At 48.1% G+C, this 15,473-nt stretch overlaps 1 protein-coding gene across 2 annotated transcripts in view; it reads left to right on the top strand.

The window, feature by feature from the left end:
- The window catches only part of Tiam1 (T cell lymphoma invasion and metastasis 1), a 345,165-nt gene that overhangs the window by 63,793 nt on the left and 265,899 nt on the right, over positions 1 to 15,473 (top strand). For both annotated transcript variants that reach the window (XM_029544321.1, XM_029544322.1), the window contains exon 2: positions 13,058 to 13,109. The gene's annotated coding sequence lies outside the window, so the exon portion shown is untranslated. The remainder of the gene's footprint in view (positions 1 to 13,057; positions 13,110 to 15,473) is intronic.

The raw sequence follows: 15,473 nt of genomic DNA, 5'->3' as shown, positions 1-15,473 counted from the left end.
GTGCGGGGGGGGGGGGAAGGCATTTGGACTGTATTTGGACATAGGGTCTTTTGGTGAAAATTTAGGCTTGGTGGAATCATCACGATCGGGTTTGTTGCAGTAGGGGTGGTGTTCTAAAGGCTCAGGCCTTTTAAGTATGAGCACAGGGATGCATAGGAAGACTGAGGGACAAGGTGACTGTTAGCAAGTCAAGAAGAAAGGCTTGCCCCAGAAACCAACCGCGACAGGAACCGGACATGGGATTTCTGGCCTCCAGGACTGTTTGAAAACAAGTTTCACCCTTATATTAGTTTCTGTCCTGTTTATAAAGATAAAAGAGAGAGGAATATGCTTGGTGAAGGTGTACTCAGATATGGGGTAAGGGTGTGTCTCTGAGGGCCCGTGCTGAGGCATCTCTTCCCCCTGAGGGACCAGCCACACGATGGTGTAGTATAGAGTTTATTCAGGGAATTGAGAGGGTAGTAGAGACAGAGAAAGGCAGAGAGAGTAGAGAAGTAGAGGAGTAGATGCCGGCCATAAGCACATGGAGAGAGAGTAGGGAGGGGAGTGGGGAGTGAGGGGGAAGGGGCGAGAGGACAGAGCAGAAAGAAGAGAGCGAAGCAAGAGATTGAGGAGGGGGCGAGCAGCCCCTTGTATAGTGAGTCTGGCGTACCTGGCTGATCTTAGACAAAATGCCAACAGTTTTGTTGCTATAACAAAATGTTTGTCAAAAGCGACTTAAGGGCGCGGTTTGAAGTTTGTGGCAGCAGGAGTGGCAGGGGCCACAAGGTATCATGGGCAACCAGGAAGCTGTGGACACTGCTGCTCAGCACACCAGTCTTTATGTAGTCCAGGACAGACTCCCTTAGAACGGTGCCACACGCATTTAGGGTGGGTCTCCCTACCTCCATCAGCTCTATCTAGAAAAGTGGCCATGCTCAGAGCTCTATCTTCTGAGGTACTGTAAATCCCCTCAGGCTGACTGGCGGTATCAGCCATCTTGTTGAAGCCACTTGGTTTGTGTTATACCGCGATGATGATGTGACACCTGTCCTTCCTTCTGAGGACGGTGACAGCAGTCCCGTGTGGACACTGGCTTCCTGTGAGTGCGCTTCCTCATTCACCCCTGGCCTCCCTTTAATGGACTGCGCTGTCTCTGGAACAGAGAGCTAATGCGGTTTGCTTTAAGCCACTTCAGTGACTTAGGCAATAGAACCCGAGGGTGGATCCTAATGCCTTTCAAGCTCACTTGAGTAAACCCAGGGCAAATATATTTAATTCCTTAGTTAAAAATGCAATCCATTGTGACATGTGAATGTCACTGACTGGCAGAGAAGTGAAACAAAGTGGGTCAGTGACACACTGCACTGCTTTGTGACAAATGTAGGTTAACCGACTTAATGGGAAGCTGCGGTCCACTCTAGCGGTGAGTGGACTGGAGATGCGTTAAGCCTTTAAAATCTCCTCTGCAGCCATGCCTGGCACAGAAGACATGATGTCCAGGCTGACCTTTCAGGGGCAAATAGTTTTTGTCCTGCCTAAACCACAACTTAATCCAGAGCTACACCAAGCACCAAGAGCCCAAATGAGTAGTTGCTGTTGTGAGTCGGCGGTGTTGAGTGGGGGCAGCTGAATGGACAGTGATCACATGGAATTGTAGCCATCGCTTAAGAGATCAGAGAGGCAAATGGAGCACTTCCTGAGAATAGTGGGGAGCATCTCACAGAGGGAGGAAGTGCTTCGTGGATGGCGCATCCGTCTGTCCGCAAGGTTTGTGTGTCTGAGCAGTGAGCTCCTGTGAGGAGTGGTGAATCAGGCAGACAAAATACTGAGTGTATCTGCATGGACACAGGGCATGAGGAGATGCAGTTCCCAGAAGATGTCACCCTTCCACACACTGTCCCATTCGTCCCTTCTTTTCCATCAGTGGTATGGTTCACCGTTCACCGTTTGGGATAGAGGATTCACAGCTCCCCACTGTCGCCCTTGTCAGCCTGAGAACCCGAGAACCCCTCCCCCAAGAGTTTTAGGGACCTCGACTCACAAACCAACATCTGGAGCTCTGATAATGAAAAGAACTCAGTAGAAGCTGGCTAGGAAGCAGGGTTAGAGACTGTATTAAAGGTATTTTAGTACAGGCTTACGCAGGAGGGTTAGAGGAGGGGGCATTCGGGAGGAAGCGAGATGTGCCTGAGGGTTGGTTTTTATAATGGTCATGTAGAGGATTTGGGGGGATTGTGGTTTCTGGGGGTGGGGGACACTTAACAGGGTTACAAGGTAAGGTAGGAGTCTGGCCCATGGGACACACAGTGTCCTTACTGTGAAGTTTTGAGAGTCTCAGTGTCTGAATAGGAATGAGGCCTGCTCAAGGGCATATGTGTGTGTATATATATATATATATATATATATATATATATATACACACACACACACACACACACACACACACACACACACACATATTGAGGCCTTAAGCCTGGGTTGCTGTTGTTTGACACAGGAAAGGAATACTGACCTTGTTTCAGCCTTTGAGACAAGTGTTGTCACCATGCATGATGATGGGCCTCTTTCCTTTTGGCTCCTTTTATTTCTGTCTTTTTATCTTGTCTCAGTGTGGTAGTGGACTCAGTGTGAGTGAAAAGGCTGAACCATTTGCTTGGGATTTCCATGTTGTAATTCCTCTTCACTTTCAACATGACAACACAAGCCTACAAAAATTTAAAAACCATGACAGTGGATCACAAGTCTACGCAACTCTACATTAGTAGACTTCTATCTCTTACCATCCATCGGTCCATGTGTCCATCTGTCTATCCATCCCTGCTGCCACCCTTCCCACCTGAATTCTCCTGCCCCCCCCCCACTTGTACAGTTTTAGCCAAGCAAAATCGTGGAAATAAATTGTATTACATACTTTTAAAATTTCTTGACTCCATTGTTTTCGTGTTTTAACTAAGGAGACTGTTTTCAACCTAGGGGAGAGTGTTTTGTTCCTTTTGGTGGCACTGTGCACAGGACTTGGGAGCTGACACACTAGGCAAACGCTTTGCCAGTGAGCGAAATCTCAAGCCTATTAAAAGATATTGCTGGCCCAAGTTGGGAACTGTGTGGTCTCTAGAGCTCCAGTTGGAGTCTGTCTGCCTTACGTCATGGCAGCACCCGTTCTAACATGGCGTGGTGCACTGTGAGTTGGAACAGCACAAAATCCACTTGCACACATTACTGTGCTCACTCCGGGACTTCACTTGTTCTATGACATGGGTTCACCATGTCCCTGCGAATGAATTTCCTGCAGTTGTAGACTTGGATTCCCAGAAGTGCACAGTGACCATCACAGCTGGTTCTTCGTGTCCCTAGTAAAGTCACATCTTCTCTTAATGGGCAGAGCAAGCTTCTGAATATGATTGAGCAGTTGGCTCTTGGTATTTTTTTATTCTTTGCCATTTCTAGATTTCATTAATTTCATTGTGTACTTGAGAGCCATAGATGTTGTTTCTCTGAGATTCCAATGGAAGTCCCAATTTGTGGTACCAACTAGAAGTGTTCACGTTGGGCTGTGTGTCCTCAGACATGATTATGGGTTGGAATTTTTCTCTGATCTTTCCTGGACTTCTGGCAGAGTACCTGACTGCTTTTGAGGGAGATCTAGAACTGGTCATTCTTTCTGGAGCCTTCATATCTTTGTAAGCACAGAGCGTGGTAGGGTGGCTGGGTAACGGAACTGTAGAAGATGGATGGTGACTAAGGAATGGTCCAGAGGACTCCACTTAAAGTTGCATCTGTGTTGTTATGATGAGTGTGTGAAGCAAGTTACTGGGGCATGACTGAGGAGTCTCCCTTTGCAGGAAGTAAGACACCCAAGTGGGGTTACTCCAGAGAGCTAAAGTAAGAGAAACCATAGATTGAAGAAAATGTTTGCTTACTTTTAACTCTGTCTGTCTGTCTGTCTGTCTCTCTCTCTCTGTTATGTCTTTTTTGTTTGTTTCTGTTTTGAGACAGATTTTCTGTATGTAGCCCTGGCTATCCTGGAACTTACTCTGTAAATCAGGCTGGCCTGGAACTCAGACAGAAATCCACCTGCCTCTCCCTCCCAAGTGCTGGAATTAAAGGCATACACCTCCACTCCCCAGAAGTCTTTTTACTTTTTACTTTTTCCATAGTTCATTCTTTAAAAAGTTACAAATGAGTAATGAAGCAATTCCGCAGTGAGTGAGAGCCCTGGTCATGTTTCACAGGACCCACCCAGGCACATACAGCTATTCTGTTTCCTTCTTTAGACAGTTTATCATTTGCACAACACCATGCTTGTTATGCCTAACCTGTAGATTGTACCTCATAGTCCTAAGTACCTCTGGCCACTAGAGAATTCTGATGACATAGTTTCTGAGTTACTTTCCTGTTGCTGTGATGAAATATGCAGCAAAAGCAACTTAGAGAAGAGAGGGCCACGTTGGTTTTGGCTCCAGAGAGATAGAATCTACCCTAGCAGGGCAGGCATGGCTGTCGTCAGGAGAGCATGGTGGCGCGGGTGGAAAAGGCTGGCCGGCCATGTTTACATCCACAAGGAAGAGAGAGAAACACAACAGGAAGTGGGGCCAGGCTAGAAAACAAAGAACAGTTCCTGCTCTTAACCCCTGAGCCATGCTTCTTTCTTAATGAGGTTACTCGTCTGTCCCCAGGTACCACCTAAGCTGGTCCTTACTCCGAGCAGTAGTGATGGTGAAGATTTTCTAGAGAATCTCTTGAGAACAAGGACAGGGCCATTATGTGTCCTTAGCACTAATTCCCTGTGACACACTGGGCTTCTTGGACATAAAGAGTCTTTGTATTTCCCACGAATGACATGGCGGTCCAAGATTCCAGCCACCCATCTTTCTGATTGTCTTAGTCAGGGTTTCTATTCCTGCACAAACATCACAACCAAGGAGCAAGTTGGGGAGGAAAGGGTTTATTCAGCTTACATTTCCTCATTGCTGTTCATCACCAAAGGAAGTCAGGATTGGAACTCACACAGGGCAGGAACTTGGAGGCAGGAGCAGATGCAGAGGCCATGGAGGGATGTTCTTTACTGGCTTGCTTCCCCTGGCTTGCTCAGCTTGCTTTCTTATAGAACCCAAGACTACCAGCCCAGGGATGGCACCACCCACAATGGGCCCTTCCACCTTGATCACTAATTGAGAAAATGCCTTACAGCTGGATCTCATGGAGGCATTTCCTCAAGGGAGGCTCCTTTCTCTGTGCTAACTCCAGCTTGTGTCAAGTTGACACAAAAAACCAGCCAGTACACTGATGCTTTCCCATTAAATGACTTCTTTCATGTACTTGGCTGTTCTGTTCCCCGTCTTTAGGATGTCCCAGGTCTTAAATTAGGAACAATAAAATTAGTTCTGTTCCCTGTGGGTCTGCGTATTTGAAAAGACAGGGGCTGTGTGGTTATTGTTCAAACAATAGTCAGATAAGTTAGTGATCAGCTTTAACAGAAAGGTGCGTGTGACCTCTTACTTGGGCATTTAGAAGTAGGTTATCTTTCCCAGCTGGTAAATAAGATGTTTGCAATTCAAAGCACAGTTACGATTTTGAAGAAAGCAATTCCTGTTTCCTAGTCTTTGGACCCCTCTGGGTTATAAAGGGCAATTGCATCCAATCCAACCTAGGATGGCTTATTGGCTCAGTTGTAAGACATGGGGAAATACACGTTTGCATTAGGACGGCATATGAAATAAATACGCCTTAAGGATGCTGGGCACCCTTCATTATTTGAACCTGTCACTAATAGTTAGTGTTTACTTAGCTGACACTTGGGGGCTGTTGGACTTGCTTTCAGAAAGTATCTAGAGCAAAATGGGTTGCCTAGCAACATGTTCCAGCCCAGGAGATTGGAGATGGGTCAGTGATTAACAATTATGTACAATCGAGTTTAAAAATGCGTAGCAGCCTTGCAACATTCATGCCCTGACCACCAGCAAGCGCTGGCACTCTGCTGCCTCCGCGGTTTGGGGTTGTTCCGAGCGAATTCATTGCAATTACAGACTTGACCTTGTGGCAGCAATTAAAGGACAACTGTACTGGGGGCTGTAATAGGCTTATGTGCCCTTTCCTGCACTGAGTAAGTCTGTAGTGGCCTTGGAACCACAGCACTTGGTGGGCTGGACACTTGTTCTCTCGGGAAAAGAAGAGAGGAAGTAGAGTGTCTGGGTATTTATAAGTGTGGGCATCTCAACGAACTGTCAGTGACTGCAGTTTACTAAAGAGTCAGTCCCATGAAGTGACCGACGGTAACTCCCTCATTCAACCCAAATTGGTCTTCCCCAGACCATGCATGCTGCATTGACTTGCTGTGCTTCTGAGGGTGCAGGCCCCTGTCCGTTCTCTTCTGTCCATTCCAGCCCAGAGCAGAAGAATTCTGCACAACCCAACCTTACTTCGTCTTTCTGTCAACACAGCTTCGGTTGGATCCCAAACCTGACTGCGAGCTAGCCGGGGAGACAGACAGTTTATAACTCTAGCAAAGCCGGAGTGTGTACTCTGTCGTGGACAATCATTGAGCTTAACTGGCTAATCAATTTTTAGGTCCTTTCCCTTTGTGTTTTGTTTAAATCAACAAAAATAAATTGCCCCGCTACCCTTGAAAGATCCGAGCGGAAGAACAGTGACGGATTACATCGCTAGGCCTGCCAAGAGAGCTTTTCGGCAGAAACGTCTTAATTGAAGATGATCTGCATTCAAAAGTGCTGTGTCATCGTTTGTCTGAGAAAGGAAACAGCTGTGTAAGCAAGCGGCACTGCACTGCAGCCCGTGCAGGCATTGTTTGACATTTATCCCAAACCTTGTTCATCAGACGTCCCTATGCAGACGCCCTGCCCTAGCCTTTGTCACTGACGACTCAAGCACCACCTTGTGAAGTGGCTGTCCAAAAGTTTCCCTGACCTGTCGGGAGGCTGCGTGGGCTGATGAGGACAGAGGGTCCTAGGTCTTTCTTTTCTTTTTCCCTGGGTTTTACTGACTGGGCTTGTCCACTGGGCTTCGGGTAGAAAATCCGTGAAGGCACAGTGCCGGAAGAGGTAAGCTGGCCCAGAGAGGTGGCAGGAAATCGTCACTGGTCATGTCTGGCCCAGTGGCTTTCGTGTGTGCGCATGACATGCTTTCTTGAGAGTTATAAGGATCTCGCTTTTGCTTCCGTTGTCCCTTTTTGACTCCGGGGAAAGCAGTGAATGCAGAAAACTCACGGATGTCCATCCAGCCCATGAGATGGGGCTTGGCCCTCAGTGTAATCTTGTGCAGGTGAGGAAGATGCAGCTCGGAGAACACAGAAACTTGCTCATGAGGGCCGGGGTGAAGCTGAGTGGACTGTGTGGCTGGCATTCTTGCGCTTTGAAGAAAACCCACCGCCATCACACCGACTAACTGCGGCTCATCTGTGTTTCCCCTCACCTTCCCATTTCCCCGTCCCCTGGTTCACTGGGGTTTCTGTACCTCAGCGAATGTAGGATGTATCATGGGAATGACTGAAGCTTCCCACAGGTCCGTGTTCTTTGGGAGTGTCCTTTGACTCAGTCCCCACTTCCTGTTGACCTTCACCCTCATCTTATACATGAGATTTTGGGGGTGGCGGGGACTGGTTCGAGGGAGAGCACATGTGCAACTGTTGGACTTGTATCCAGCAGTCTGACCTAGGGCCCATGTTCTTAGGTGTCTGTGCTTTTGCATTGTACCCTTGTTTGATTAGTGTCCCCAAGTCTTCAGGCATCAAGGAAGCAGTGAGAATGACTAAGGGGAGGAATGCACAGCCCAACTGCAAACCCAGCAGTGATGTACCACTGGAGTAGCCCCACAACTCTACAGTAACATAGACCTGACATGAGTGAATCCCACGTTTGGACTTGCAGTCCATCCTCAGGATATCTCAACGTGTATGTGAAATGTTGTCAGATCTGGGAGCTAGGGGAAGATGAATCTGAAAAGCTGAGCACTACAAGTTTGGCACTTAGAGTACCAAACATTTTGACCAGGGCTCCTCAGCCACTATTGATTATTCTGGCTCCCCAGACTGTGGGAAAAGGAGGCCACCGGGCGGCTCAGCTCCTGGCTCCTTTATTGTTATTCTCCGATGTATTCAGGTACATTTTTTCTTTTTAAATGCTAGGCACTGAATCCAGGGCTTCCTTGGCAAGCCCCCCACCGCTGAGCTAGGCCCCCAATCCCCCTACCACTGAGCTAGGCCCCCAAGCCCCTCAGACACATTCACTGGTACATTCTCTCTACTTTTTGGCTTGGCTTCTCCTGTTAAATGGTTTTGAGTTTTAATTTAACATTTTTTTTTCCAGTTGTACTTATTTGATGTGTGTGAGTATTTTGCTTGCTTGTGTTTACGTGTGCCATGTAAGTACCTGGTGTCCTTGGAGGCTAAAAGAGGGAACTGATTCCCTGGAGAGCAGGGACTGCCATATAGGTGCTAGGAGTGGAACCCTCGTTCTCTGCAAGCACAGTGCGGCTGTTCTTAACCACCGAGCCGCTTCTCTAGTCTCTCTGCTAAAGGTTGTGTCTTCCACGGAGCTTTCTCAGACTGATGGGGGACACCTGTTCCTGTAGGGGCCACCACAAAGCCAACCCAGCGACCTGCAGATTATTCCCCAGGCAAAAGCCCGGATCAACTTTGGAAGAACTCGGGATATGACAAGATGCAACTCGGCAACTTTGTAAAGAATGTTCTGTGAATCAGTAGTTCTGCGATGCCAACAGAATGGGGGGACTCGGCAAATGCCTGAAGGTTCACTGCGCCTGTGTGCTTCCCTAGGCTTTGGCCATTCGGCCAGCATCTTTGTTAGCAGGGTGGAGGGATGCCGGGATCTGGTGCGAGTGAACTGTTTCCACATATGGTCAGAGGGGAAGGTGTGCGCTGGGTTAGGTCTGTGCTTCTCACGCCGATGGGAAGGACCACAGCACTGATGTCTGTGTACGCCCGAGCACGGCCTATGGAGAGTGTTTCACTTTTTCCTGTCCTCCGCAGACCCTGTTAGCTTGATGTGGTTGTCCCTGTTTAACAGGCGACATGATGCACGATAAATTCAGTGCCCGCTGTAATTTTAGAAACATTAACATACGCAGCACATCCCAGGAGCAAGGACCTGCGTCGCTGGCCTGGGGGCTGGGGCTGTTAGGATTTGGCTGCTCTCGGAGCACAGATGCCTCGTTGTTACACGGCTCTTCAAAACCAGCTGAAGTGCACCGTGTGGGACAGCCTGCGTGTGGTTATTTCTGTACTCTGGGCATTGTTCTAAGAACTGCGCGTGAATTTTTAAGCCTCAGAAAAGATGGGTCCTGTGACTCTGTTGACCCCAGTGGACATGCGAGGACACCGAATTTCAATGTAATGCTTCAGCCTGCCCAGGGCTTCTGTATCTTGGCTTCTGTATCCTCCAACCCCTGAGCTGAGGACAACTGGGAAGGGAGAGCAGCACGGGAGGGGTTGCGGGGGGGCTCCATGTGGGTTAGAGGTTCCGGACCCCCTCAGGAGCTGCTGCCCAGATGGCTTGTCACTTCCTTTTGGCACTAACGGGTGGTGTCAGCTCCATCAATCTCTTATCACCTTCTGTTGCTTTATCAGACCACCCTCAGTGTGAAGGACACGGAGACCACTAAACAGACCCCTGGGCTGGGCAGGACCAGTGTCAACCACCCACAGCAGCCCTGGGAGTTTTACACTGTGTAGTCTGCAGGGGTAAGCTAGACAGGGTGAGTCGAATATGGTTGTTCATGGGCAGGCAGGCAGGGGGCTGGGAGCAGGGGTCTGTAAGGGTTGGTTGCTGCCTAGGAAACCTGCCGACAGCCCCTGGGTTTCCCTTGCTGACCTGGACGTTTCTAGAATGCTTGCCTGGCTGTTCTGCTGTCTCCAGTGTATTTTTTTCTCTTGGTTTTTCTGTTGGGCACTTTGCCAGTGGCCGGGGGCTGGGGGTGCAGGTGGGGGTGGGGGTGCGGGTGCGGGTGGGGGCTCGAAGCAGGATAGGATTCTTTTTTTTCCTCAGGCCCAGAACTTCTTTCCTCTTGCTTGCGTGTCTGAACACCTGCTGAGCTGATGAGATTTGCAAATGTCACTTGGCTATTGGGAGGGAGTTATGAGTGACTGTGGAAGACACCATCCCAGCTGCCTTGCAGGGTGGGTGGCGGGTGGTGGGTGGCGGGTGGCGGGTGGCGGGTCTTCCAGCCCCTGCACCCTCCGGGAGGGATGTGGTTGTGTTTCCTCCTAGAGACTCATAGGTGTGTGCTGTCTGTATGCTTCTCCCTTTCCTCAGTGAGGAGAGAGCCGCAGCATCCCTGCTGGCTCCTACAGCAGCACCTCAACTTTGGAGGCTCCAGTAACAAATGTGATCTTTTTCTCTCTGGATTTCCCTTCTCAGAAAAATGCATGCATATGCAAAATTTGGGTAAAAGCTCATGGATTTCAGATACTGTTAAATTTGGAGCCTCCTTGGACACCCCCACCCCTTTGCTCCACCCCATTGCCCCATGTTAATATGCTTTAGAAACTGGGTTCTTTCTTCCCTTCTTTTTTCCCTCCTATAGTTGAGAGCAGATGCGGAAATTTGAATTCCATTCAGATTCTCTCCCTTCTGTCTGTCCACTGTTGGTCATCACAGGCTGGACAGGAAAATACAGAGTATTGAATGAAGGTGGCTATGAAGGGCGAGGGGTGGGGATGAGGGACTTGGGGGTCATAGGAAGACCCTGCAACTGAAACAGAGGGACTGGTGGCTTGAAAGAAGCCACGTGAGGGTCAGATCCCAGGTGACCGTGCGGGAAGGAAGCAGTATTAGTTTCCTGCTTTCCCTACCCTGGCTTCTTCTGACCTGCACAGGGGCTGGGGCGGGAGGCTGCCTTGGGAATAGAGCATTGCTGACGATCTAAGCTGCAGGGTGGGGGTGGGGGGGAAGACAGATTCTCTCACTATGTAGCCCTAGCTGGTTTAGAACTTGCTATGTAGACCACACTGACCTTGATCTTATAGAGATCCACCTCCCTGTACCCCCTGAGTGTTGGGACTAAAGGCGTGCACCATCACATGCAGCCCTTGTAGATCTTCAACAACCCATGTCCCGTATGTGTGTGTCACCTTAGAGGATACAAGGAGGGCATTTTGCCTTTTCTATGCACTCCCTGGATCTGGGTTGTTGTTCAGGTTCTGTGTTGGGGGGGGGGGTGCGGGTCCTGTCACTCTGACCGTGTGTTGTGTGTAATGCTTTGAATCGAGGCTTCAAATGTTGTTTTCTTCTTTTCTGTATCATGTTCACTGCTGTGTTAGAATACCATGATCAAGGCAACTTACAGAATGTAGGGGGCGTGAGGTCTTCCCAGAGAAGCACTACGGGAGTCTGGGCTGTTAATGCACACATGGCGCTTATTCCTTCAAGGAAAGAGATGCACCTGTCATCTACCCAGAAGGCTGGGGGAGCAGATGTGGTTACTAGTCTGGGGACCTTTGCTCTCCCTGGGTGGGTAGCCTTTTGTGGCGCTGGATCTTCCCCCAGACCCTTATTGTAAAATTGTTTTCTTCAGTCAGTCTATACAACCTTCTTTATGGACTTTACAAAGAATTATGGTATAGTCATGCCTGCTCTGTGTTTGTCTGCCTTTGTTCCTCAAAGAGATTTCTGTATTCTTTGTATACATGGGCTTGAGTTAGTTAATCACCAGAATAATGTGCACCAAATTGTGCTGTTCTTAAATATGCTTCAGATAAGCTACCCAGGGTGAGAAGTTTGAGCTAATCCCAGCTACTGAGCTGAACTACCTTCCTGCCTCCTGCGATCGTCTCTCTGCAGACCATGGAGGTCACAGAGACCCTCGAAGCCAGAGCCCCCCTGGGAGTCAGGACTTCTGCTTATGCTGTTCTTGAGAGAGACTGTATATTCCGCCACACTCAAGTCAGGCTTTTCTGAACATTTAAAAAAAAATTAAATTATGCTTTTACTTGTCCTTGGTTTGCTGGCAAGTTTTAGCAAGAACCCTGCTAGATCAGTTACTGAGAATCCCCGTGGATGACTGATCACCTTTGAGGATCCCCGTGGATGACTGACCACCTTTGAGGATCCCCGTGGATGACTGATCACCACCTTTGGGGTCTGATGAGTTACTCGTCCTCCTGCTCCTCCTCCTCCCATCCCCCTCTGGGTCTCGGTCCTGGAGCTGTCCCACCTTGATGTTCCCTGTTAGTAATTTTCTCCCCATTGGCCTCTCACCCTACTCCAGCCGTACTCCCCCAGCTGTCATTCCTGTGTTCTCAGTTTAGCCCAATCTCTCCCCTGATTCTAGCAGGGTTGGTGTCTCTACACTGCTGTCGTCCTGATGAAATCTGCCTGCCTTAACCATTCAAGAAACATGACCAAATAACATAGTAAAAATGTTATCTGTCATGGGATCATTGGTATCCTCGGGTCTGGCTTTACCCAACATTGAGAGAGCAATGTGGGGTCGTTACTCACCATAGGGACTGAAATCTCACTTTACTTTGACTATCTGCCTCAGTTCTGTCTCTCTCATATTTGTACACCCCCCCCCCATTAAAAGACTATACATTAAGGTTTCAAAATTCAAGTTATGTCAATAAAAATGCACGCACATTATCTTTATTTTATTTTGTGTTGGCGCTTGCTATATCACCTACTGACTGAGCTCCTGGCCTAGTGTGGCCTTCCTACTTCAGACTCCCGAATAGCTGGGACACTGGGCATGTAACAGCAGGCCTGCCTTTTTTGCTCTTTAAAATAGGACTCTGATCCTGATTGGACCCGTGTGACTGACTCTGGGATACTGGTCCTCCAGAAGGTGGTGTCACTAGGGTGACATCACTAGGGTGTGCTCTCTGCGCCTCGGTTTGTCAGAGCGCTGGCTTACATGCCACATGGGGGGCTGATCTTACCTCCCTTAGTGACTCCCTTCTCCCGCCTGCCCTAGCTCTTCAGACTTCCGCAGATACGGCTTTGTGCGTGATATGTTCTTCTCTTTCCCTTTTTGATTATGGAATGAAGTGGACCGGCTTTGGGGAAGCTGTTTGTCACTCAGACCATTTCTTTTGAACTTCTAGGTTGATGGCTACTTCTGGATGCTGACCCTGTCCGAGGCTTGAGCTCTGAATGGTGAGTAGTTCCATTCTGCTACAAGCTGCCCTTGCGCCTCAGGGGACTTCCTAGGGGCAAATTTCTGGCCCCACATTAATGTTTTGTATTAATTAATTATCATCCCGTATCATTCCTTCTACATATTTCCCTTAGGGGTATCAAAAAACAAAACAAAACAAAAATACGAAAACCCACAAACAACAATAGTGACTCTGTGTGGTCAAGACAGCTTCGGTCATTTAGAGAGAACTAAAGGAGTGAAATCAGTTCTATAAAACGATAAGGCCTCTTCTGGTTCAATATTGCCATGATCCTCTTGTCACATGAAGTGAGTCAGAGTCATTGTCCAGTGTCACCTGATGCTGGTGTGGAGATTTTCATGGTTGTGTCATAGCTGGTTTTGGTTGGTAAAATACCTCAGCACAATCCAAGAATCTAAACAACATTCACCCTGCGTGGGATTGGTGGCGCCTCCCAGTCTCTCTTAAGACAAGGTCTCTCTATAGAGCGTGGGCTGGTCTAGAACTCACTCCTGCTTCTGTTCGCTATGTGCATTGCAGGAGTGCAGTACTTGGAGGTCTTGACTTGCATTTCAGAATATGGCTCCTCCCCTTGTCCTGTAAGGCATTTGTCCTGCGGTGTTTTCCACAATATAATTGCATTGTTGATGTCGTCGAATGGTCCCTTCCCATGTTCCCTGTCCTCCAAAGTTCTCATAAAGACATGATCAGATTCAGTTCTAAACTGAGGACCAAGAGCCAGGCATGGTGACACAAACTGACTTCTGTCAACTCAGGAAGCTGAGCTGGGAAGATTGCTGGAGCCCAGGAGTTCAAGGGGAGACTGGGAAACAAACCTGTAACTCTGTAGAATGGATGAATAAAAATCGGGTCGAGAATGTAGCTCAGACAGTGATGTAATATCCCTTTTAAATTAATAATGATAGATAATGTCAGCCTATCCATCCATCACTAGACCTTAATGGCTTTTCTCCACATGACTGGAAAACCATTGATGACCTGGTATTGATGCAATTCCTTTAGACTGACAAAGAGCTGGTATCTGGATGCTGCCGTTTGTTGTACATTTATTAGTTGGTTCTCTAAAGAAGAACTTATGTCAAATTCTCTTTATTTTAGTGTGTGTGTGTGTGTATGTGTATTTGCAAGTGTGTGCCTGCAATGGTTATGGGATAATTTGTGGGATTTGTAAATCAGGAGTGAAGTGGGGAGAGTCAGTAGGAGCTGACAGTGAGGAGGATGCTCTTGGTGGATCAGGTGGGATGCAGGCAGACTCTGCGGTCCTCTCCAAGGTAGATTTTACAGATTCTCTCTGCACAGGGCGGAGCTAACCTGGGCTCTTTCTGGCTAGTCAGCAGGTAGAGGTTCAAAGTTGAGGGTAGGAGTGATAAGTTGTAGGCTAAAATTTCCCCTGGTGGACCAGTGTGCTGGCTAGCTTTGTGTCAGCGTGGAGTAAGGCACAGGAGGAAGCGTGGACTGAGAAACTGCCTCCATATGGTCAGGCTGTAGGTAAGCTGTGTGGAGCACTTTCTTAGTTAGTGATTGATGGGGAGGGCCCAGCCCACTGTGGGTGTAAGAAAGCTAGCTGAGCAAGGTATGAGGAGTAAGCCAATGAGCAGCACCCCTCCATGGCTTCTGTCTGCATCAACGCCTGCCTCCAGGTTCCTGTCCTGCTTGAGTTCCTGTCCTGACTTCTTCAGTGATGACCTCTGGTGATGAACTGAGCATCAGTTAAACCCTTTACCCCCTCAGTTGCGTTTGCCTGTGGTGTTTCATGCAAGCACCAGTGACCCCGACTGAAACAGCCACTTACTTCTTTGACTTGGTGACGAGAGCCTGCACCGTCACCCTTCTCCTCTGTGGATGGCTGAAGCTAACAGGCCTGGCAGTCGACATCCTGAGGTCTTTCTGAGGACCTCTACCCTCTTCCATGTGAATGTGCGTTGGCTGTGGCTTATTTACCTCTGGTCAGGAATTCTCTGCGTTTTACTGTTTCAAAATAGACTTACATTTTCCCTCCGAGCTGGTGCTCAGCCCATTTCCTAAGCTAGTCTCTTTATCTTCTCAATATATTGTTAAGTTATTATGGATGGCTGTGGAATTCTTTATGTAAGAAAAATGAAGTAGATTTAAAATATAAAAGACTTTTCTTTCTTAATTGCATCCTAATGCAATAAAAAACCAGAGTGATTATTAAAAAATGGCAGAAGAAAAGAATTAAAATAGTAAAATTGCTTAGAAAAGCCTCTGCTTCATAATGCATTCAGATATAATTGGTCTTATAATGTGTAATTAAAAATCTTTCTTTGAAGTATGAAGCTGAAGTTTGGGCAGAGCCGGGGCCCTCATAGGATCTGATGGT

This window comes from Mus pahari, chromosome 12, assembly GCF_900095145.1.
Source record: "Mus pahari chromosome 12, PAHARI_EIJ_v1.1, whole genome shotgun sequence".
NCBI classification, from domain to species: Eukaryota; Metazoa; Chordata; class Mammalia; order Rodentia; family Muridae; genus Mus; species Mus pahari.
This window is presented reverse-complemented; position numbering and strand designations above follow the sequence as displayed.